Below are 25,278 nucleotides of genomic sequence, written 5' to 3'. Positions count from 1 at the left end.
CACCCCACACCGGTGAGATGTCCATCCCTGGCAGGTGGCGGTACTCTGGGTACACTGCCGGTGTCTGCGTGCAGTGGATGAGGTGTGTTACACGTGTGCGTGTGTGGTTCTGTGTCTTTGAGATGGATGTGTGTGGTGTTGTGCCCAAGGAGTTGTTCGTGTTTGTGAGTCACTTGCCTCCACAGCGGTTGCTGAGGTGGGCGTGCCTTAATGACGTCCTCGACTTCCTGGACGCGAAGCCTAATATAGTAGATCACAGGCAGGAACCTTTGAAAACACCATTCGGATTTATGCTAGATGTTCTTAAAACTAATGTTTAAAGAATAGGACAAAAGTTAAAGAGAGTTGCTTCTTGCTTCACAGGTCGACTACAAGAAAAACCCTAGCGTCCGAGTCCGGCCTTCCTCCCTGACTGTTATCTTTCATCCTAGTGTTATAAAAGAATCACAAGTTGTAGGATAGGGTTTCTGGGAGTTTGGCACATAGCGTCTCTGCAAAACCAATCAAGCACCTTACAGGTAAGGGTTCAAGAACACAGGTAAGAGTACCTGATATATCTGACAGAATGCTAAGCACACAGACTTAGTTTTGCCCAGACGCTATGAATCAATCTTCGCAGAATTCACTGCAGCAAATAGTCGCAATGTTAACTGAAATAAGAACTGAAAATGTAGATTTGCGAAGAGAGGTAACAGCAATTCAGAGTAGATTGCAAGCTGCTAGTCCCGCAACCTGGACATTCTCCTCAGAAAAAAAATCTTATTTAAAACCATCTGCGTTTCAACATACTTTGCAAACCTTGTACAGTGGGAATACCACACCTTCAACCTCTGCTAATACCCAGATTCAGGTAGTAACACCAGTTACAGTACCCTTAGCACCCCCAGAAAGGTTTTATGGAGATTGTAATAAGTTTACAATCTTTCTGAATCAGTGCCAGTTACATTTTGTGGCAAAACCTGCCACATTTCCTGATGATTCCTCCAAGGTTGCTTTCGTTTTATCATATTTGGGAGGAGGCGCAGCCTTGTGGTCTGTACCGTACGTAGAAAGGAATGATCCAATTTTAAATGACTTTAGACAGTTCTAATTAGCCATGAAGAAATTATTTGCAAAACATGTTTTAGTTCAAACTGCTGATCATGAACTGCTTAATTTAAAACAAGGAGCATCAGATCTTTTGCATTATAGCTCCACCTTCAATAGACTAGTCATTGAAGCAGAATGGCCAGAGGAAAAACGTGTGTCCTTGTTCTATCGTGGTTTGCGAGAAGAATTAAAAGACATGGTCACACAAACCTTAGATCCACCAACTGATTGTGAAGAATTCATTGATCTAGTAGTTAAACTAAATCATAGAATTTCCGAAAGGAAAGACGAAAGAGGCAAATCTGACAATAGGATGACTTTGTTTAGAGAAAGAGCAAACACTAAGAATGAATCCTCCACTCCTAAATTAGACACTGTAGAACCTATGCAAATAGGGACCATTAGAGGACCTCTGTCAAAGGATGAGAAGGAGAAGCGTAGGAAATTAAACCAATGTATGTACTGTGGAAAAACAATACATTTTGTAAAAGACTGTCCCACACATCCAGTAAAACCAAAAACTAAAATCACAGATGTTGTAGCTATACAACAGTCTGAAAACTAACGAACTTGGTAGACAAAGAGGTAAATTTACCGAGTGCACATACTAGTTTGGCCTCCATAACACCAACTGCCTCACATTGCCATCTAAGCATGCAAATTTTGCTTCAGTCACAAAATGATAAAACTCGATCCTGGTCTATAGATGCCTTGATTGACTCTGGAGCTACTGGTAATTTCATTGACACCCAGTTTTTTAATAAATTAGGTTTACAAAAGGTTGTGAAAGTTTCTCCAGAAATAGTTAGAGCAGTGGACGGTAAGGAATTGACTTCACGACCAATACAACATCATACTGAGTTATTGAACATGACTTGTGCTAAGAAACATGTAGAAGAAATAACCTTTGATATAATCGATGTTCCTCAGTTTGGTTTAATTTTAGGCATTCCTTGGCTTGTACTTTACAATCCTTATATAGATTGGACAAATAGAACCATATTGTTTCAATCAGATTTTTGTCATGCCAAATTTTTTCAGCAATATCCAGGTTCCGAATTGTTAATAGAAGGTTATGACTTTCCAAAGGAGTCAAAAAGTGTCTTGATTATTGCTGGAGTTCCAGAGGATTATCATGATTTGTTGGATGTCTTTGATCAAAAGAAAGCCAACACCTTGCCACCTCATAGGGACTTTGATTGGCAGATTGATTTAATTCCTGGTACGACTTTACCCTGTAGCCGCATTTACGCGCTAACAGAGAAAGAAAATGAACACCTACGTAATTACCTTGATGAATATTTAGCTAACGGTTTCATCAGACATTCTAAGTCCCCGGTCTCTTCCCCTCTCTTTTTCATTCCGAAAAAGGGAGGAGAATTGCGCTCATGAATTGACTATCGCGCAATTAACAATGTGACAGTAAAAAATCGATACCCACTACCATTAATTCCTACATTACTGGATCAAATCAAAGATGCTACCATTTATACAAAACTGGATCTATGCGGAGCATATCATCTGGTGAGAGTCCGAGAGGGCGATGAATGGAAGACAGCATTTTGTACGAAATTTGGACTATACAAATACCAGGGCATGCCCTTCGGACTCTGCAATGCTACAGCCGCATTCCAGTTTTTTATAAATGTAGTTTTAAGAGATTTTCTTGATATCTATTGTATTGTCTTTATAGATGATATTCTCATTAATTCCAAAGACAAATCTGAGCATGTAAAGCAAGTATGAGCCATTCTTCAACAGCTTTTACAAAATTCTTTATTTGAAAAATTAGAAAAGAGCTTGTTCCACGTTACCACAGTAGATTTTCTAGGATATATCCTTAGTCCAGCTGGCATCAAAATGGACCCAAAAAAGGTTCAAGCAATAATAGAATGGCCTAGGCAACTTCAGTGAAACAAGTTCAAAGCTTCTTGGGTTTTGCGAACTTCTATAGGTGGTTCATAAATAATTTCTCACAAAGGATAACTTCAATCACTAAACTGTTGAGAAAAAACACGAAATTTGAATGGACCTAAGAAATTGAATTGGCTTTTCAAGATTTAAAAAATCAATTCACTACAGCCCCAATATTGAAACACCCTGATACCACTCAACCTTTCATTGTGGAAGCTGATGCCTCCCAATTTGCAATAGGAGGTATTTTATCCCAAAGAAGCAAAAGTTCAGGTCAAATGCATCCAATCGCATATTTCTCTAGAAAATTATCTCCTACGGAACAAAATTATGCCATAGCCGACAGGGAATTATTGGCCATAAAAGCTGTGTTCATAGAATGGCGACAGTACTTGCTAGGGGCTCGTCATCCAGTGACAATTTATACAGATCACAGAAATTTACAATCACTTAGATCTGCTAAGGCTTTATCTCCTCGCCAGTTGCGCTGGATACTGTTCTTTAATGATTATGATTTCATCATCACTTATCGCCCAGGGAAAGAAAACAACAAAGCAGATGCGTTATCCAGAATAGGTATAAGTGATGATTTGAATTTAAAACAAGAAACTGTTCATCCGATTATTCCAGCAGACCGCTTTGTTGTAGGTCTTATTGATTCTGATGTATTATCTGATATAGAAAATTCTCTAAAAATTCAACCGAAAGAAGACTGGAACAAAAGTTATCCGTTATTACAATGGAAAGAAAATTTATTGTGCATGAATGATCAGGTATTTGTCCCAGTTGAGTCACTCCAAAAACGCGTAATGCAAACATATCATGAGTCTTATCTGTCAATTCATCCTGGAGTAACTAAAATGTACCAACTAATTAAAAGACGATTTTGGTGGCCAACTATGCTCAAAGATGTTCAAAAATATGTAGAAACTTGTACTGTTTGTAGTCAAAGCAAACCTACTCATCAATCTCAAAGTGGTCTGCTTTTGCCTCTACCTTTACCTCCACAGCCATGGCATACAGTATCACTTGATTTTATTGTGGAATTGCCTCGTACTAAATCTGGATTCACCACGATTTTGACTGTTGTCGATCATTTTTCACAACATGCCCATTTCATTCCCCTAAAAAAGCTTCCTTCAGCTATTGAAATGGCTCAAATTTTTGTGGAACAGATTGTTAAATTACATGGTATTCCATCCATAGTGATTTCGGACAGAGGCCCTCAGTTTATTTCACATTTGTGGCAGAACTTAGGGAAATATCTAAACATGGAAGTACGCATGTCTTCTAGTTATCACCCACATACATATGGTTTAACTGAACGCACAAATCAAACTATTGAACAATTCTTGCGTTGTATGTTGGTTACTTGTGAACAGGAATGGTCTGAAATTTTATGGGCTACAGAATTTTCTTATAACAACACTGATCACTTTTCAATTGGAATGTCTCCTTTTTTCTGTGTACATGGTTTTCATCCAAAAGACATGTTAGGTGTAAGTAAAAACTCAACCTTCATTCCAGCAGTTACCAATTATGTGAACCATTTAGTTGCTGTCCAGCAAAAGGCCCAACAACACTTAACACATGCAAAAGAAACTCAAAAGTTGATTGCTGATAAACATCGTTCTAAGCCACCACTTTATTCAGTAGGAGACAAGGTGTGGTTAGCAACCAAGAATCTAAAATTGAAGTGCCATAAAACTTTTCGTCCAAGATTCATAGGTCCTTTCACCATAGAAAAGGTAATCAATCCTGTTTGTGTGAAATTACAGTTACCAGCTACTTATCGGATTCATCCAGTATTCCATGTATCTTTGATTAAACCATGCAATCCAGAAACTAGATTACTAGATAATTCCCCGGCTATAGAAGTAGACGGGATGCCTGAATTTGAGGTCAAAGCTGTACTAGATTAAAAAAAGATTAAAGGTAAACTATTCTACTTAGTAGATTTGAAAGGTTACGGTCCTGAAGACCGTTCATGGGAACCCCTTGCCAATTTGAAAAATGCCCCAAGGATTCTTAGAACCTTTCATGTCAGATATCCTGAGAAAGCAAAACCTGTCCCTATGGTCTTAGGGGGGATTCTACGGGAGGGTACTGTCATGATTCTGCTATCCATGTTCCACTACATCTATGAAATCTCCTTGTAACTATTAAAGGAGATCTTCCCTTCAAGAAACCCGCCCCTGTCCCGTGCATCCTGCACTCCTTATGTATATAAGTATGTTTGGTGCATTCTGTGATTAATGACGATATTTGTTAAATGCCAATGTTTGTTTACAATTGCACTCTGTGATATTAATGCCAATGCTTGTTTTACAATTGCACCATTATTAATGCCAATGCTTGTTTTACAATTGCACCATCACCGGTCTTCTTTGAGGAAAATAAACAATAGTTTAGCGCTCTCACGTTGTGTGAATTTTTGAACACAGCGCGAGGAAGTACTGCAAAAGGAAAGACTTTCAGGGAGCGTTTAAGCTGCACGCATCAATGGCAGTTATCCCCTCGCGCTGTGTTCAGTTCTGAGCACAACGTAAGGGCGAGGTTCACTCAGGCGGCAGAACGTCCTAGGGTGTGGCAAGACTATAAAAGCCACACCCGGACTTCCAGAAGGTGCTTAGCCTTCCGGAAAGCTTCAGAGGAACATCCCGCTTGACTGAATACTTACCTGAGATCTCCAGAGTAGCTCTGGGCTTTTAGGAACATCGGTACAGCATACCAGCCAGAGTCTTCAGGAACTCACGATGCACCTGCAAAAGAAAGAAGAAAGCTAAGTACAATTTATTTTCTTTAAGGCGCCCACCGCTAGCAAAAGACTTCTCTTCAAAGAAAGAATAATTTTTGGACACTCTTTTGGAATAAAGGGATTAGAAGATTTACAGATGAAAAACAAAGTTCAACCAAATACAAAGTGTACAGTTAAAAGGCTGTAGAATATTTCTGTTTGTTTTGATTATATGTTAAATTTTAGATTTAAAGTGCGAAGTCGAATTGAGCATCAAGCAGGGGGATACTAAGTAAGTAAAATAAGGAACGGTTTGATAGAGTAAGAAAGGCTGAATTAGAAAATGCACTAATTTAATGTCGTTGTTTCACACAGAACATTCGAGTCACAGTCCAATGCAAAAGGTCAAGGGGTGACAACTCAACAAAACACAAGCCTCAAAAAGATCCCACCACCTTTAAGAAACAACTTCCTGCCGACCCGACTTCGCCCACCAAGACAACCTCGACTTCCTGGACACGAAGCCTAATATAGTAGATTGCAGGTAGGAACCTTAGAAAACACCATTCGGATTTATGCTAAATGTTCTTAAAACTAATGTTTAAAGAATAGGACAAAAGTTAAAGAGAGTTTCTTGTTGCTTCGCAGGTCGACGACAAGAAAAACCCCAGCGTCCGATTCCGGCCTTCCTCCCTGATTGTTATCTTTCATCCTAGTGTTATAAAAGAATCACAGGTTGTAGGATAGGGTTTCTGGGAGTTTGGCACATAGCGTCTCTGCAAAACCAATCAAGCACCTTACAGGGGAGGGTTCAAGAACACACAGGTAAGAGTGCTTGATATATCTGACACCATCTTTTTACTGGTCCCTTGCCCTAGGCCTGGCTGGTGTTTGGCGTGGTGCTTCTGGTGTGGCTCTCGGTTTCGCACCGGTGGCTTGTTTACGGAGCTGCAGTGTGTGATGTTGATGTTGGTAAGGTGTGGCCCTGGGCTTTGCTGTGTCTAGACACACCCCACACCGGTGAGATGTCCATCCCTGGCAGGTGGCGGTACGCTGGGTACACTGCCGGTGTCTGCGTGCAGTGGATGAGGTGTGTTACACGTGTGAGTGTGTGGTTCTGTGTCTTTGAGATGGATGTGTGTGGTGTTGTGCCTAATGAGTTGTTCGTGTTTGTGAGTCACTTGCCTCCACAGCGGTTGCTGAGGTGGGCGTGCCTTAATGACGTGTTCAATTTATATTGAAGAAGATTCAGAATGTTCTGTCAAGAATTGTTCTCTGGCTTTAAGTTATAGAGAGAAAAAGTTTGTTGACGTTGTGTTTCTGTGTTGTTTAATTTAGTGAAGGACTTCACAACTGTTCCTATAGAGTTGTGCTTGGTATGCAGCGTGCTGGCTAGTGTGTGTGTGGCTCTGTGTGTGTGTGTGGCTCTGTCTGTGTGTGTGTGTGTGTGGCTCCGTCTCTGTGTGTGTGGCTCTGTCTGTGTGTGTGTGGCTCTGTGTGTGTGTGGCTCTGTGTGTGTGTGTGTGGCTCTGTCTGTGTGTGTGTGTGGCTGTGTGTGTGTGTGGCTCTGTCTGTGTGTGTGTAGCTCTGTCTGTGTGTGAGTGGCTCTGTCTGTGTGTGTGTGTGTGTGGCTCTATCTGTGTGTGTGGCTCTGTCTGTGTGTGTGTGGCTCTGTATGTGTGTGGCTGTGTGTGTGTGGGTGCAAATACAATAGGTCTCGCATTTGCGAGAGATTAAGCTATTGGCATTGTAAATGACAATGCCATTTATTTATATGTTTTAAAAACAAAAATAATGTCATGAGCAATGCCGATAGCTCTAACTTTAACAAAGACAAGACCCTTGCATTGTAAATGCTTTTTTTTGTTAGGCACAGGGAGATTAAGTGATTTGCCTAGAATCACAGGATGCTCAACGTCATTGCCGAGACTCGAATCCAGTTCTCCAAATTCGAGGTCGACCCCCTTAGCTGTTAGGCTAACTCCTCTCCCCTATCTATTCCTCCCTCTCCACCTTCTTTCTGCATTTCTCCTGCCTCCTTCTACACATCTCTTGCCTCTTTATGCACCTCTCTTGGCCCATTCTGCACATCTTTTGGTTCTTTCTGCACGTCTCTCTCCACTTTCTGCACTTCTATTGACTCTTTCTGCACCTCTCGTTCTTATTTCTGTACCACCTGTTGTCTCTTTTTGCACCCCTGTTGTCTCTTTCTGCACTTGTCTTCTGTCATTATGCACCTCTCTTGCTTCTTTCTGCACTTCTCTAGCTTCTTTCTGCACCTCTCTTGGGTCTGTCTGCACCCTTCCCTTTTTTGCATCCCTTGTGCCTCTTTCTACTGTTTTCTTGCCATTTTATGCGCCTCTCTTGCCTCTTTCTGTACCTCACTTTCCTCTTTCTGCATTTCTCTTGCTTTTTTAAAAAACTCTGTTGCTTTTCAGTAAATATTTTGCCTCTTTCTGCACTTCTCTTGTCTGTTTCTGCACCCCTCTTGCCTCTTTCTGCACCTCTCTTTTCTGTTTCTGTACCTCTCATGCCTCTTTCTGCACACCTGTTCCTTCTTTCTGTACCTTTACTGCCTGTTTCTGCACCTCTCTTGCCTCTTTCTGTACCTCTGTTGCTTCTTTCTGCACTTCTCTTGCTCTTTCTGTACCCTTTGTACCTCTTTCAGCATCTGTAGCGACAGGATAATTTGTACCAATTGGACTGGTGGTGACCATTGTCCACCGCCATCTCAGTATATGATGATAGGTCCTTTATTTCCGACTTTATCTTACCTATTTCTGCACTTCTCTTGTCTGTTTCTGCACCCCTCTTGCCTCTTTCTGCACCTCTCTTTTCTGTTTCTGTACCTCTCTTGCCTCTTTCTGCACACCTGTTCCTTCTTTCTGTACCTTTACTGCCTGTTGCTGCACCTCTCTTGCCGCATTCTGTACCTCTGTTGCTTCTTTCTGCACTTCTCTTGCTCTTTCTGTACCATTTGTACCTCTTTCAGCATCTGTAGCGACAGGATAATTTGTACCAATTGGACTGGTGGTGACCATTGTCCACCGCCATCTCAGTATATGATGATAGGTCCTTTATTTCCGACTTTATCTTACCTATTTCTGCACTTCTCTTGTCTGTTTCTGCACCCCTCTTGCCTCTTTCTGCACCTCTCTTTTCTGTTTCTGTACCTCTCTTGCCTCTTTCTGCACACCTGTTCCTTCTTTCTGTACCTTTACTGCCTGTTTCTGCACCTCTCTTGCCTCTTTCTGTACCTCTGTTGCTTCTTTCTGCACTTCTCTTGCTCTTTCTGTACCCTTTGTACCTCTTTCAGCATCTGTAGCGACAGGATAATTTGTACCAATTGGACTGGTGGTGACCATTGTCCACCGCCATCTCAGTATATGATGATAGGTCCTTTATTTCCGACTTTATCTTACCTATTTCTGCACTTCTCTTGTCTGTTTCTGCACCCCTCTTGCCTCTTTCTGCACCTCTCTTTTCTGTTTCTGTACCTCTCTTGCCTCTTTCTGCACACCTGTTCCTTCTTTCTGTACCTTTACTGCCTGTTGCTGCACCTCTCTTGCCGCATTCTGTACCTCTGTTGCTTCTTTCTGCACTTCTCTTGCTCTTTCTGTACCATTTGTACCTCTTTCAGCATCTGTAGCGACAGGATAATTTGTACCAATTGGACTGGTGGTGACCATTGTCCACTGCCATCTCAGTATATGATGATAGGTCCTTTATTTCCGACTTTATCTTACCTATTTGCAAGGCTTGCCTATTGGCTTTGACATGATTCTATGTCTCTTTTGCCTCTTTTCGGGCCTAGAGGCCTATACAAGAGAGACTCCATTTTGTCTCTACCCTGACTCTCTGCACTGCTCTCTTTAGTCTCATTTCAGTTTCACTTTCTATGTGCTCAGGGGGTTATCTCAGCCCCCTGAGCATGTAGAAAGAGGGGAGAGGTATCATTGGAAAGGGGTGAATCTCCCCTTTCCAATGGTACCCCTCCTCAGTGAATCCCTGCTTGGGGATCGTGGGTGATCCCCATGCAGGGATCCACCCATTAGACACCAGGGTGGTTGTGTTGCTCGGAGCACGGGAATCAGCTGAAATCCCTCTGTTGCGCCTAGCCACACCTAGCCTTGCCTTCACAGGACGCAACCAGGAGACGCAGCCTGAGCAATCGAGCAGGAGCAGCAGGAGACGGCTAAACGCGAACGCGAACTCACGGAAACCGGCCGCCGGCCGCCGGGAGCCCCCAACACTGTGAGGAAGCACGCGAGACAAAGGGGAGGAAATACCTTTTAGCCTTCCCCCACGCTGTAGCCATTAGCCCAGTGAAAGGAAAGCAGCGAGGGCGCTGCATGGTCACTGTTAGGACTACTAACAGAGGCACGCCGGTCAGTGGTGCAGCAGCGCTGGAGGGGGGGGCATAGCCCGGGCCCTGAAGAACGCCAGAATTTGGACCTCAGATAGCGTGATTGCACCCAGTCAGTACCTAAGGCACCTGAGGTGCAAGAAGCCTAGGAGAGAAGGTGCAACAGGAGAAATATCCCGGAGAGTAAAACAAGAGCGGCAAGGCAGGCTGGCAGATATAAGGCACAACAGAGGTAAGTGAAAGAATTGTGTATATTTATGAGCCACCCCTGAACAGAATTGTGAAAACATTTACAGTAGCATTGCAGTTAAAGACATTACAACCCCATGAGATGGCCCCGAAAAAAGGGCAAAAAGTGCGCAAAGATGATAGCTTAGGGAAGAGTAAAGTAATGGAGGTTTCAATTTCACTGGAAGAGTCCCAGGAAAGCCAGACCTCTGCATTGGACAACAGCAAGGGGAGACGTAAGAAAAGAAAAGTTAAAAGGGCAACCAAAAATGTACCGGAAGCCAAAAGGGACTGCACTAAAACAACCACTAAACGGAAAGAAAATTTGGCAGCCTCCAGTTCCATAAAAGACTTTGTAGGGAAACACTACAAATCTATAGAGCAAATAAACTTGGAACAAGTAGAAGATGAGGAACAAAACGGCGCAAAAGACAGTGAAGAGGCGGGGGCAGAAAACGTGAACCAAAGAAGGAAAGAAGTGAGAGAACCTCCCGATGAACAATCTATAGACATAGAGGAAGGAGGGGAGGACCCAATATTAATAAACCTTACCCTTCTAAGTCAAAATCTACAAATAGCAGCGCCTCGGCTCTCCTCGTCTCCAAGAATGTTCTCGCTGCAATCCACAGAAAATGAAAGGCAAAAGGGAAATGAAACTCAGAGCCCGAGCCTGGTCTGGGGAGACGCAAGAGATCAACAAAGGCAGGAAGCGAATGCCCAAAAAAATCATTCAGAGCAGGACGTTGTAAGAACGGAAAATCAAGCAAATCCAGAAATAAACAACCTACAGGATTCGATCCTTTCTGTAACTCCCACATCTTCCCTGTTGGAACTAATATTGATGTTACAGAAGACACTCCAAGGAATTTTAGAAGTAACACTATCAAATAATGGAGTGTTGAAAGCACAGAAACTGTCCCTAAAAAAGATTGGCGAGGAACTGGTGAGGATTAAGAGCCAAATGCCAATTATGATAGCCACTCCTCAGTCTATAGAAGAAAATATAGAGAGTGACCCCGTAGAGGTAGTTGTGGCAAATTCAGCAGTCACACCCCAACCAATAGAACAAAGTAGAGTAAATGAAGCGACAGAGACATCAAACAATGTATATATTTCTAGACAGCCAATGCTGATAAAAAGGCAAGGGGTGTATGCAGTAGCTCCCACTAGAAATAGGAATGGTAAGAAGCGGGCCCTGTACCATTCGACAAAGAGACAAAAGAAGAAACCAGAGGGGGGACCACAGCCAAACTTAAATGCATTCGCCCCAATCTATGTACCGATTGAACCCACGCAATCTGTGCCCAAAATAACAATGACCCCGTTAGTACTTAGGAAAAATGGGAGAAGTAATATTAAAAAGTAAGTAAGAATAGCTCCAGGACAGCCCAAAAATGGTCAAAGAGTAGTTAGCCCACATTCCAGAGACCTAACAGAAGTGGAAAGTCAGGGGCCACCACAAGGGAGAATAAAGAGCAGACAGCTAAAATATGAAACTCCCAAGGAAATATTAGAGGTGGATAATAACAAGTGGCTATACCTGGAACAACTACAAGCTGTGAAAAGGGGAAAGTCGGTTAGAAATACGAACCCCTTAAATAGGGCACAGATTCTGACCGCTTTTTCCAAATGCAGCAGCCTGAGTGGGATTAGTACAAGGGATCTAAGACAAGTTGGCTTCGAAGAAAATAGAAACGGTAAAGAAATAACTAAAGTGTCACTGCACTCAGACCTGGTAAAAACGGCAATCTTAAAAGCCACCAGTGAGATAAACCAAATGGGTATAAGGGTAATACCAGAGAGGGAAGTGAAAGGCCTCCTGAGTAGTACCTTTCTAAAATACCATGCAGGTCTGGGGAGGAGACAAGTAAAGTTATGCAGAGATAATCTGGAAAACCGGAGCTGCATGAATATAGTGATAAACAATGCAGGAAATGATGCCACATGGGACAACTGGTCTCTAAGTAGCAGCTATGTGGGAGATTTAAACGAGCACTATACGGAGGAAGGGGCAGAAGATGGAGGCTTAAGTGAGGTAGAATAGGATGGGGGGTGTCGCAATGTCTAAGTCTCTTAACATGGAATATAAATGGTTTAGGCAGCGAACTAAAGCGGGAATACATTAAAGAAGTAATAAATAAAGTGGAAATTACCTGCCTACAAGAGACTTGGACATGCGATGAAACCCCAATCATTGAGGGTTATCTACAATTGAATCGCCCAGCCACGAGAAAAAGATTTGGTCGCCCGTCTGGGGGTTTAATGATATTAGTGTCAACAAAAGTATTGCGAGAAGCGACTCCACTAAAAATGAAATGTAAATGGATTCTAGCTTGTAGACTTGAATTGTTGACTTTGGAAATGAAATACAAAATGTTGACTGTGATGAATGTATATATGCAGTGGGAAAACACAGTAGAGTATGAGAGGGAGATGGGTCATTTTATAGAGGACATGGACCTTCTTTTAGAAAAATATGCTTCAGATACATTGATAATTATGGGAGATTTTAATCATAAACTAAATCCAAAAAAGGTAGACCGTTGGAATAGAGAATTGTTGGGAGAGTATGGAATAAACCACGCTAGTTTCCCAGCAGGTGAACCCACGAAACAGGAATCAGAACTAATACACTTCCTAGGAGGTAGGGGTCTCCAATGTCTGAACGGTAGAATGAAGTCAGACTGCCCAGCAGGGAAGACATTTAAAATAGGCCTACAGAAGTGCCCAATTGACTATATGTTTATGCCAGCCTGGAACTTCCATCTAGTACGGGACTTCAAAATAGAACAAAAAGAACTTAGTGACCATAATGCTTTGCTCCTAAGGATCTCTAGGGGAAGTAAGATGCCAAGAGACAAAGTGATTCCACAGGATGTCGAGTACCCCAAACGGGTAACAACACGACTTACTGAGGAATACCAGGAAAAACTGAAGGCTATGCAAGCAAAGGTGAAACTAGGAAACTTGGAAGGAAAAAATCTGGAATGGTATACAGAGAAGATAGATCAAGTAGTCCAGTGCTTAAAAATAGAATTAAAAAAGGTTAATAAGAACAACCCAAAACTCCCGGTCAGCCGAGTGAAATGGTTCTCGGCTGAGTGTCAATCTAAAAAAAGGAGATACGAGCAGCACAAAGAAGACAAAAAAAGAATTTCACCCTCGAGAGGCAGGAAAGTATAAACAAGCAGAAAGCAGATTTAAAAAAAATGGTAAATGATGCAAAGAGGTCATATAAAGAAAAATGCTGGCTGAACTTGTTAGAAGCAATTGAGGAAAAAAAACTAAGAAAATTCTGGAAAATAGTAAAGGCAGCCTCTGGACCGACAGATGGAGAAATGAAATGTGTGGTCAGTGAGGCAGCCTGGGAGGAGTACATAAAGGAATTGTACGGGGTACGAACTCCTCGAAATCATGTAGAGCCCCAAAAATGGCAGGAAATATCTGAAGACCTCAAATCCGAGTTCAACGAGAATCAAGTAGAACAGGTAATAAGAGAACTTAAGCTGACTCGTGCGGCAGGACCAGACAACCTTCCCGCAATAATAATAAAGTCAGAAGTAAAGTGGTGGGCAAAAATTTTTGGCCAGATGTTCCACATAATATTAACAGAAGGCATAATGCCACCCAACTGGAAAGGCGCAGTAATCCGGCCAATCCATAAGAAAGGGAGCATGGAGGAACCACAAAACTACAGACTGATTAACCTCCTAGACATAGGAGAGAAGGTTTTTTCAAAAATTGTACTAAATAAACTTAACGCATGGGCTAAGGAGTTCCAAATCATACCTATAGAACAAGGCAGATTCAGGGAGGGGCCCTCCACAATAGACCATGGTTTCGCACTGTGGGCAATGGCAAAGAAGTCATCGGAACAAAACGGTAAATTATGCTGTTGTTTCGTTGACTTCCGAGCTGCCTTCGACTCAGTTGATCGGGTCTGCCTATGGGAAACATTAATAAAGGTAAAAATTCCTAAAGATCTACTAACTATAATAAAGGAACTACACCAAGGAAACCGGGCTCAAGTAATTAGGGATACCGGGGGTACACTGACACAAAAAATACCCATTGAAAATGGCCTAAGACAGGGTTGCGTTCTGGCACCACAGCTATTCTCCATCTTTCTATCAGACCTACCGGCCCATCTAGAGGTAGAAGGAAGTGCAAGCCCTAGAATGGACGGAAAAAAGGTGCCCTGCCTACTTTATGCAGACGACCTAGTAATAGTAGACCAGACGGAGATAGGCCTCCAAAGAAAGCTGAATGCATTTAAGGAATACTGTTTGAGGAAATTCTTAACAGTAAACTTAGATAAAACAAAAACCGTATGCTTCGGAAAAAAGATAAGTAAGTTCAATTGGTACTTAGGGGATCTCAAATTGGAGACGGTAAAAGAATACCGTTACCTAGGTATATGGTTCGATAAATTACTAAATTGGCGAACCCATTTGGAAGCACAAAGAGCAAAAGCCCATACATCAATTTGTGGTCTAAAAATGTTTAACCGGGACTACGGTGATCTGTCGCACCGTCCACTTCTGAAAGTCTTTAACGCAATGATACCCTCACAGGTCTTATACGGAGAAGAAATCCTTTATTTGAGCGGTAAGGGAGCCTGGGACCTGATAGAAGGGAAATGCCTCAAAAGCCTTTTATTCCTACCACAATCATCTATGGTCCAAGCCATAAGAATAGAGATAGGCACAAACTCTTGGGAGGTACAAATACAATCTGCGATAATCAGACTTTGGAAACGTCTGGAAGAGACAGAAGGTCAAAAAATAGCACAATGGTGCAGGAAGGAAATTCAAAACAGCGATCTAAAGTGGGCAAAAACTTGTAGAGAAAAAATGAGACAGGTCTGCACAGGGCTAAAGGTGGAGGTAAACCAGGACACGCACCAATTAGCCTTCTCAAAGAGTGAGCTGAAATTGAACGGAAAGGAAGCCTCGAGGGAGACTGACATGGCCTACTTAGTAAAGAAAAAATCAGTAGAATTCATGTTGAACTCTTGGTCAAATGAGAAGGGGTTCCCCTACCTCTACATCTTACCAAACCGTTGCTATAGGCAGGAGATATTAAGGTCGCGGATTGGGATCAATCCCTGGTTAATAAACAGAAACTTAAAATCAACAATGTTAGATAATAAAGGGTACTGCAGATGTAACCTGGGCTCCAAAGGCGACCTTATACATATTCTTCTTGACTGCCTAACTTTACTAGAGCTGCGGAAACAATGGCTGCGCCCAATATTTTTAAAACATGACATAAGAACTAGAGCGCAGACGGCTATCCTCTTAACTGAAATGCCCACCATTGATGTTGCAATTGCCTTAGGTAAATATATAAAGGCGGTACAGAGCCTATTAAGAGGACAGGAGTAATTTGCAGGATTTTATGCTTTTATACCAACAAAATATATACTTGATGTAAGGAAATGAGATGGTTTTAAAGGAGATAATTTATTCTGTGTTTTTATAATTACAATTATACGGGTGATATGAAATGTATGAGGGTGGGTAAGAATTCTTTAATCAATACTGGAGCAATTGTTAATGATTTTATTAACTTTTATGTGGACATTTTAAACTCGTGGCATTGCCTTTTATGCTTGTTTAAAGATTATGATCTTAATAAACATAACTTTGAACTGAACTGAACTGAACACCAGGGTGGGGGGAGTGGCCCCTTGGGCAAGGGCCTTCACTCTCCTCATAAAAAAGGGCACAATTCAGTCTTTCTGCCCCCCACTAGTCGGCAGGGATTTTTTTTGTCAAATTTGAATTAGGGTGGGGGCTGCCCAAAGCAGGCATGCCCATGCCCACACCCCTCCCTCACAACAATTACAGCCTTCCTGCCCCTCCTGGGGGCAGATAATAATAATAATAATAATAAAGGGATCTTATCGTGCGCGGACTTAGCCCAGTGGGCATCAAGGCGCCTAATTACAGAATCAGCTCATAACAAAGACCTTACGATTCAGCCAGTGTAGGCCCTTGAAAAGCACCACGTTTTTAATGCCTTTTTGAACAAAACTAAAGAGGGTAGAGTCTTAATCTCCATATGCAAAATGTTCCAGAGCTGGGGAGCGACAACAGAAAAGGCCCTGGCTCCCCATCTGGTGAGCTTCAAACGAGGGACAACAAGCTGGAATAGTCCCGAAGAGCGAAGGCACCTTGTAGGGTGGTAACGAGTAAGCAGGGAGCTAATAGCGCCTTTAGGTCCATCCTCGAGAGCTCTATAGGTCAGACACAGAATCTTAAAATGGATTCTGTGCTGAATAGGCAGCCAATGAAGGTCTCTCCTTGCAGTAGTAGCAGAAGAAGCTCTAGAGAGATCTAGGACAAAACGTGCAGCAGCATTCTGCACGATTTGCAGCCGATGTATAAGGCCCTTGTTGGCCTCCATGTAGAGAGAGTTGCAATAATCCAACCTGGAACCAACAAGGGCGACTGCAATCTGCTTGCGTGCTTGGAGAGACAAATAGCTGCGAATTCTATTGAGCGTCCTGATCACACCCCAACAGGTTGCAACAGTCCGATTCACCTGAAGAGACATCGAGAGTGAGGTATCAAACACCACACCCAGATTTCTGGCAGATTGAGAGGGAGTGGGGCAGGTGCCAAGAGAGGAAGGCCACCACTCCTTCGACCAGACATCTTGGTCCTTCCCAAAGACCAAGACCTCAGTCTTGTCGCCATTTAGTTTCAGGGAGTTGATAACCATCCAGTCTGCAACATGTTGCATACAGGACCTGAAGCTAGAGGCAGATGTTATGACAGAGGACTGGGTGAATGACACCATAATCTGGGTGTCATCGGCGTATGATACCACCTCCATCCCCTGCGATCTAACAAGCCTAGCAAGGGGGGCCACATAGATGTTGAACAGGGTCGGACTTAATGCCGACCCCTGAGGCACCCCACATTGCAAAGACTTCGCAGGGGAGAGGTGGTTACCAAGCATCACTCTCTGTTCCCTATCAAGGAGAAAGGATTGGAGGAGGCTCAGGGCCGAACCAGTGACACCTGCCTCCCTGAGCCGAGATGTCAAAATGGCAGGAGACAAGGTGTCAAATGCGGCCGTGAGGTCCAATAGCACTAGAACGGTAGTTTGTCCAGCATCAACCTTGCGTCTGATGTTATCGACTACAAAGGTGAGGGCAGATTCTGTGCTATGCTGTTTTCGAAAACCATGTTGGGTAGTGTCTAGATACTCAGAGGCCTCAAGAAAAGAAGATAGGTGGCGATTCAAATGTGCTTCCAGAATTTTCGCAGGTGCGGGAAGCAGGGAAATGGGTCGAAAATTTTTCAGGAGGCCGGGATCGAGTGAAGGCTTCTTGAGAAGCGGTTTCACGATAGCCATCTTCCATACCAGTGGAAAAGAGCCTTGGGCAATCGCCTTATTCATCACCTCAAGCAGGGAGGGAAGGAGACTGCTCCTACACTCTTTTAGCTTTTTAAGAGGCAATGGGTCCAATGGAGAAGAGGATTTCGTCCAGTCAAGAAGAAGATTTAATTCCTCCAAAGACAGAGGTGAAAAGTCCGAAAGAAGGCTAGAGGGGGCTGTATCCAGTGACTCAAGAGAGCTTATGCCTGAAAGAATATTTTCGCCCAAGGAGAGACATTGCACTTCTAAGGAAGTATGAATATCAGAATTTTTTTTGTGAAAAAAGTCTGCAATGTCGTTACAAAGACGTTGAGAACTGACTACGGGATCTGGAAGTTGAAGGGAGCATAGGGAATCTGCAATTTTAAAAAGCTCCCTAGAGGAAGTGAGTGAGCTAGTAAGATTGGAGAAGTATTCCTGCTTCTCCATTATCACTTTCTGCTTATACTCCCGTAGAGCAGACTTATGAGCCTCCCGGTCCGTAGGGTCCCAGGATTTCCTCCACCTCCTCTCACTACTTCTGCAGCCCTGTCTTAATAATCTAAGATGGTCCGAAAACCACGGTGCTGATGGTTTACGTCGGGCTACATATTGCAGGGATACAGGAGCAAGTTTTTCTACTGCATTGGTGATGGAATCCTTCAAATCTTGGGCTGCTTCATCCGCGTCTTTTGGGAATAGAGCCTCAGGTGAAGGAACAAAAGGGGCAAGAGCCTCGTCCGTGAGGTTTCTAAAATTTCTTCTAGAAACAAACGGGGTAATCCCCTTCTTAGTGGAATAAGAGGTGGAGAAGGCTAGGTGAAGAGGGACTGCAAAATGATCTGTCCAGACCAACGGCAAAGGTGAGCCGCAGGAAAGTCTAAGATCATTAGAAAATACCCCGTCGAGGGTGTGACCTGCCATATGAGTGGGACTGGTAACAAGCTGAACAAGATCACATGTTCCGAGGGATTCGACTAATGATAGAGTGTCCCTAGAATTGACCTCATCGAGATGGAAATTGAGGTCGCCCAAAATGGTGAAGCATGGCTTTCCAAAGTAGGGTTCGAGAATGCTCAGTATTTCCGAGGCAAAATTAGCTCTATAGCCCGGCGGCCTATACATCAAGATCCCCGTGAAAGAGACCGATGGAGCACATGTAATACAGAAGTATAAGGCTTCAAAACGATCTTGAGGCGAGGAAAGTGGGTTAACCGTGCATTGAAAGGAGGATTTAAAAAGAATAGCAATACCTCCACCTCTACGTTTAGGTCTATCAAGCCTATGTAGAGAATAGCCCTCTGGGATAGCTAAAAGAAGGTCATGACCGGAGGAGTCAGAAGCCCAGGTCTCAGTAATGAAGACCCAGTCCGGCTGTCTCTCGTCAACAAAGTCGTGGAAGGCTAGGTTGTGTTTAATTAGCGAACGCACATTTAATAGAAACCCATTTCTGTACGAGATGGTGGACATTGAAGAGGACGGACAGAGACTAATAGGACAAGAGCCGAAGGGATGGAAGGAGGAAGAACAAGCCATACAGCAGCGAGACTGTAGTAGCCCTAACGGTGTAAAACAATGTAGAGCAGGGCATGCGGGAGGTCTAAGAGCCAGTAGCGCAGATGGAGCATTGCGCCTAAATGACTTACCGGATAGCAAAGATGAAGAAACCAGGTCCAGCCCAGCCCGCAGTCCGTCCTCAGCGCGGACGGGCGCAGACGGGCTGAACTCTGGCGTAACTCCGGCATCAATCTGGCGTCCCCGCAGTGCGTCACCGCTGCGCGTAAGCATGACCGTAATTTATGCACTGCTCGCCTCCTAGAGAGAGGACTAGAGCGTGCAAGCTACCCCCCAAACTAAGATGGTCGCCAAAGAGACGTGGAAGCAGGACCCGCAAAATGCGGTGAAATAACCGATTATAGTGCGGGAGAGGGGCCAGGAATGCAAGTATGCGAGGCAGGCAGTATTAAAAACAGGGTAGAAGCTAAAATAATAATTAAACAAAATGACCAAAAAACGGGAGTTTTAAAATCCCAGATAGCTGCTGGCAAGGTCGTGCTGCTAGAAGAGCGCTGCTGGTCGTATGCTCGTCTGTAAGGAGCAAACTGAAGTAATTAGCCCCAATTTATGCACTGCTCGCCTCCTAGAGAGAGGACTAGAGCGTGCAAGCAACCCCCAAACTAAGATGGCCGCCAAAGAGACGTGGAAGCAGGACCCGCAAAATGCGGTGAAATGACCGATTATAGTGCGGGAGAGGGGCCAGGAATGCAAGTATGCGAGGCAGGCAGTATTAAAAACAGGGTAGAAGCTAAAATAATAATTAAACAAAATGACCAAAAACGGGAGTTTTAAAATCCCAGATAGCTGCTGGCAAGGTCGCGCTGCTAGAAGAGCGCTGCTGGTCGTATGCTCGTCTGTAAGGAGCAAACTGAAGTAATTAGCCCCAATTTATGCACTGCTCGCCTCCTAGAGAGAGGACTAGAGCGTGCAAGCTACCCCCCAAACTAAGATGGCCGCCAAAGAGACGTGGAAGCAGGACCCGCAAAATGCGGTGAGATGGGACAGTAGCTGCCATTCTGCCCCCGGGGGGGGCAAAAAGCCCACTAGACGCCAGGGAAATTTTTGGTCAAATTTTAATTAGTGTGTGGCTGCCCAAAACAGGCATGCCAATGCCCCACCCCCCACCCAACACAATTACAGCCTTTATGCCCCCCTGGGGGGAAGATGGGGGTAGTAGCCCCCAATCTGCCCCCCAGGAGGCAAAAAGCCCACTAGATGCCAAAGATTGCACCAGCTTTTTTATGTGTGGGGGTGGGGGATGCCCCGAATCGGCATACCAATGCCCCCACCCCCCAAAGAAATAGCCACAGTGTGCCCTTGGGGCATATTGGGGCAAACCCCCCCGAAAGTCCCCAAAGGGCGGCAGAAAGCAGACTAGGCACGGATTTGTTTTTAGGAATCGGCCTACCTGTGGATTTTGGGCCCTAGCACAGCCGGCACATAGGGAAACCTAGTAAACCTGTACATTTTTTAAAACTAGACACCCAGGGAAATCCAGGATGGGGTGACTTGACTGGCTCTCACCAGGTTCTGTTACCCAGAATCCCATGAAAACCTAAAAATGTGTCCAAAAAAACAAATGTTCCTCCTATTTCTGTGGAGGAAAGTTCTGGAATCTGCGTGTATCCACAAAATTCTACCTAACTCGTGTTCTCCAAAGTCTTCTGAGAAAAATGGTACCTCACTTGCGTGGGTTAGGTCAAGTACTCGCAACAGGCAAGGGCCCAAAACCTATTGAGTGGACAACAAAATTACCTATCACAAAACAACCGGGTTTTGCAAGGGGGGTCCCACAAGTTTTTGGCCCCGGGCTCGGCGGCCATCTAGGGAAACCTATCAAACCCACACATTTCTGAAAACTAGACACCCAGGGGTGTCCAGTGAGGTATGACTTGCGTGGGTCCCCTAACGTTTCCCTACCCGACTTTTCCCCTGCAAACCTCAAATTTAGCTGAAAAAATCATTTTTTCTCAAATTTCTGTGTGGGAAAGTTCTGGAATCTACGTGGAGCCACAAATTTCCTCCCACCCAGAATTCCCCCAGGTCTCCCGATAAAAATTATAGCTCACCTGCGTGGCTGGGTCAAGTACCCGTGACAGGCAAGGGCCCAACATCTATTGAGGCAACATCAAAATTAACTATCACAAAACAAATTGGTTTTGCAAGGGGGGTCCCTTTAGTTTTTGACCCCAGGTTCGACAGCCATCTAGGGAAACCTATAAAACCCACACAGTAATAGAAACTAGACACCCGGGGGAGTCCAGCGAGGTATGGCTTGAGTTGGTACCCTAACATTTTCTTACCCATCCCCTGCAAACCTCAAATTTAGCGGACAAAAATCACTTTTTTCTCCAATTTTGTGTGGGAAAGTTCTGAAATCTACGTGGATCCACAAAATTCCTCCCACCCACCGTTCCCCCCGGTCTCCTGATAGAAATTATACCTCACCCGCGTGGGTGGGTCAAGTACCCATGACAGGCAAGGGCCAAAAACCTATTGCGGCGACATCAAATTTACCTATCACAAAACAACCTGGTTTTGCAAAGGGGGTCCATTGAGTTTTTGACGCTGGGCTCGGCGGGCATATAGGGAAACCTACCAAACCCACACATTTCTGAAAACTAGACACCCGTGGGCATCCAGTGAGGTATGGCTTGCATGGGTCCCCTAATGTTTCCCTACCCAGAATCCTCTGCAAACATCAAATTTAGCTGAAAAAAAATCACTTTTTTGTGTGGGATCACTGTGCCGACACAAATGGCCTACCACCCAGTGTTCCCCTTGTTCTCCAGAGTTAAATGATACCTCACTTGTGTGGGTGTGCCAAAGGCCTGTGACTAGGAAGAGCCCGAAACATAGGGAGTATAGCACCGAGAATTCTAAGCGCTACATTTAAAAAAAAAGGTTTTAGCCAATTCTGCTTTAGACACCCACACAATTGAGGTATCATTTTACTTGGGAGAACAAGGGGAATGCTGGGTAGTAGGAGATTTGTGCCAGCACAGTGATTCTGCGCACAAATGTGTGGAAAATATGTTTTATTCAGGTAAATTTGGGGTTTGCAGGGTATTCTGGATAGGGAAACAGAAATTTGGCAGCCTAGGGCCAAAAAACTCATTCGCATGGGTGGTTCAAGTACCCGCGACAGGTAAGGGTCGAAAACGTATTGAGGAGACATCAAAATGACCTATCACAAAACAACCTGGTTTTGCAAGGGGAGTCACCTAGGCTTTTGGCCCCGGGCTCAGCGGCCATCTCAGAAAACCTACCAAACCCACACATTTCTTAAAACTAAACACTCAGGGGAGTCCAGCCAGGTATGGCTTGCGTGGGTCCCCCAACTTTCCCTACCCAGAATCCCCTGCAAACTTCAAATTTTGCTGAAAAAAGCACTTTTTTCTCAAATTTCTATGTGGGAAAGTTCTGAATCTACATGGAGCCACAAATTTCCTACCACCCAGTGTTTGCCCAGGTTTTCTGATAAAAATGGTACCCGCAACAGGCAAGGGCCCAAAATGTATTGAGGAGACATCAAAATTACCTATCACAAAACAACCTGGATTTGCAAAGGGGGTCACCTGGGTTTTTTGCCCCCGGCTCGGTGGCCATCGTGGCAAAATTCCAAACCCACACATTTCTAAAAAGTTGACACCTGGGGGAGTCCAGCGAGATATGGCTTGCCTAGGTCCCCCAAAATTTTCCTACACAGAATCTCCTGTAAACCTCACATTTAGCTGAAAAAAAATCTTTTTTCTCAAATTTCGGTGTGGGAAAGTTCTGGAATCTGTGGGGATGCACAAATGTCCTCCCACCCAGCATTCCCCCAGATCTCCCTATAAAAATGGTACCTCACTTGTGTGGGTAGGCAAGGTGACTGAAACAGGAAATGGCCCAAATCGTATTGTGGAGACTTCAAAATTACCTATAACAAAACTACCTGGTTTTGGGGGGGTCTGGTTTTTTGGCCCCGGGCTTGCCGCCATCTAGGGAAACCTACCAAACCCACATGTTTCTGAAAACTAGACACCCTGGGTAGTCCAATTAGGCATGGCTAGCATGGATCCACCAACGTTTTCCTACCCAGAATCCGCTGCAAACCTCAAATTTGGCTGAAAAAACATATTTTCCACATATTTTTGCATGGAAACACCGTGCTGACACAAATGTCCTACCACCCAGCGTTCCCCTTGTTCTCCCGAGTAAAATGGAGCAATTCCACCTTGAGCAGTCAAGAACAAGCGTCATAAGTTCTGATCTTAAAACTTGACGGAATGTCCTATAAAATTCTAGGGGGATACCATCTGGACCCACGGCTTTTCCTGCTGCAAGTGACATTATTGCCCCCTTGACTTCTTCCCAGGTTAGATATGCTGCTAATTCCTCATTTTGATCTTGTGTAAGTTTCTTAATTTCCATATCCAAATTAAATTTCTTCATTTTCTCTTCTGACTCTGTTATTACATCTTCTGACTAAAGTTTGTGATAGAATTTGCAAAACACATTCAGCACTTCCACTGGGGTATCTTAAATCTGACCAAGATGATCCTGAATCCTATTGATCCTGTTTGCAATTTCCTTCTGATGTAATCTTTTTGCTAGGATCCTACCAGAATTCTCGCCGGTTTCATAAATTTCAGACATATGCAAAGCCATTTTGCGGCTAATTTCATAACAAAATGTTGATAAATACTCATTTTTGCACTGCAATATCTTTGTAATTTTTTTTCCGTATTTTGTTGCCTGATTACCACCCCCATACTTATTCATCCCATCCTGAATTTCCTCCCATATTTTAACGCTGCTTATCTTTAGAATAGCTTAGTGTTTCTCCCCGGACCCCAGCCTTAAATGTATCCCAGACAATAGAATCTGACGATGTACCACGGTTGATTTAAAAAAAAAATCCTCAATCCATTTGCGCATATGCTCACAATATGCGGGATCCATTAGGAATTTACGCTTAAAAGTCCATGCCTTGGGCAGGGGCCTAGAGCTAAGGTCCAATTCTAAAACAACCGGGTTGTGATCTGAGATGATCCTGGGTTTGATCTCAATCTTAGCACTTATTGCCTTTTCAGCTGTAATGAAAAAATAATCCAGGTGCACATGTTTTTTATGAGGAGCTGAATAAAAAGTTGCCCCAGGGGCACCTTTACTGTGCGCACACCATGCGTCCACTAACCAAAACTCTTTTACTAAGCCTCTGGTGGCTTTAAAAACTTTAATTTTTTCCCCTTATATGAACGATCACTGGCAATGTCGAATACTCCCTCCATATGAAGGTTAAAATCCCCACAAAGGAGTAACGGGGATGGCAGGCTGCTAATTCAATACTCAAATAATGCATCATCTCTGGATCATCCAAATTAGGACCATATATAGAGCAAATCGTCATTGGGGAACCATGAATCATTAATTCAACAATAACCCAGCACCCCCAGACATTCTCCTTTACTGTTTTCAGACCCCAAAACCATATCTCTTAAAAATTGCCACACCTCTGGTAGTCGAGCTCTGCCTAGAGCAGCTGAGTACCTACAAACCCAAATAATTTAGCCACTTTCGATGTATTCCACATAATATGTATTTCTTGTACACAAAGCAAATCCACCTGCATCGCCTGCAGAATTTGAGCCATCACCCCCCTTTTCTTTTCATCATTTAACCCACAGATGTTCCACGAACAAATAGAACATTTACTAGTCATTATTGTAGTTGGATCAGTCACTCCTTGTTTACTCTGCCCATTCCATAAACTAGTTTTTGACAATAAAGAAAACATTATCCTTAACAAAAAATAAGTACCATAACCATGTTGCCTAACAATTACTAAATCACAAACCTGCTTTTCCTCCCCCCTCCCTCCGCCCCACCCTTGCCCTCCCCGAACAGCTCCCCCTCCTCGCCATCCCCACCCAAATGAGGCATGAGGACTAGTATAGTTCTCTTGTAATGGAGAGTGGAAAAGGAACCCCACCCGGCCCCCTGAGGAAAATAGAAAAAGAAAATAAGGAAA

General features: G+C 43.7%; 1 protein-coding gene across 12 annotated transcripts in view; it reads right to left on the bottom strand.

The window, feature by feature from the left end:
• The window catches only part of LOC144768755 (general transcription factor II-I repeat domain-containing protein 2-like), a 428,006-nt gene that overhangs the window by 11,476 nt on the left and 391,252 nt on the right, over positions 1-25,278 (bottom strand). For all 12 annotated transcript variants that reach the window (XM_078652658.1, XM_078652655.1, XM_078652660.1 and 9 more), the window contains one exon: positions 5,684-5,765. The gene's annotated coding sequence lies outside the window, so the exon portion shown is untranslated. The remainder of the gene's footprint in view (positions 1-5,683; positions 5,766-25,278) is intronic.

Source organism: Lissotriton helveticus, chromosome 7 (assembly GCF_964261635.1).
Source record: "Lissotriton helveticus chromosome 7, aLisHel1.1, whole genome shotgun sequence".
Taxonomy (NCBI): Eukaryota; Metazoa; Chordata; class Amphibia; order Caudata; family Salamandridae; genus Lissotriton; species Lissotriton helveticus.
This window is presented reverse-complemented; position numbering and strand designations above follow the sequence as displayed.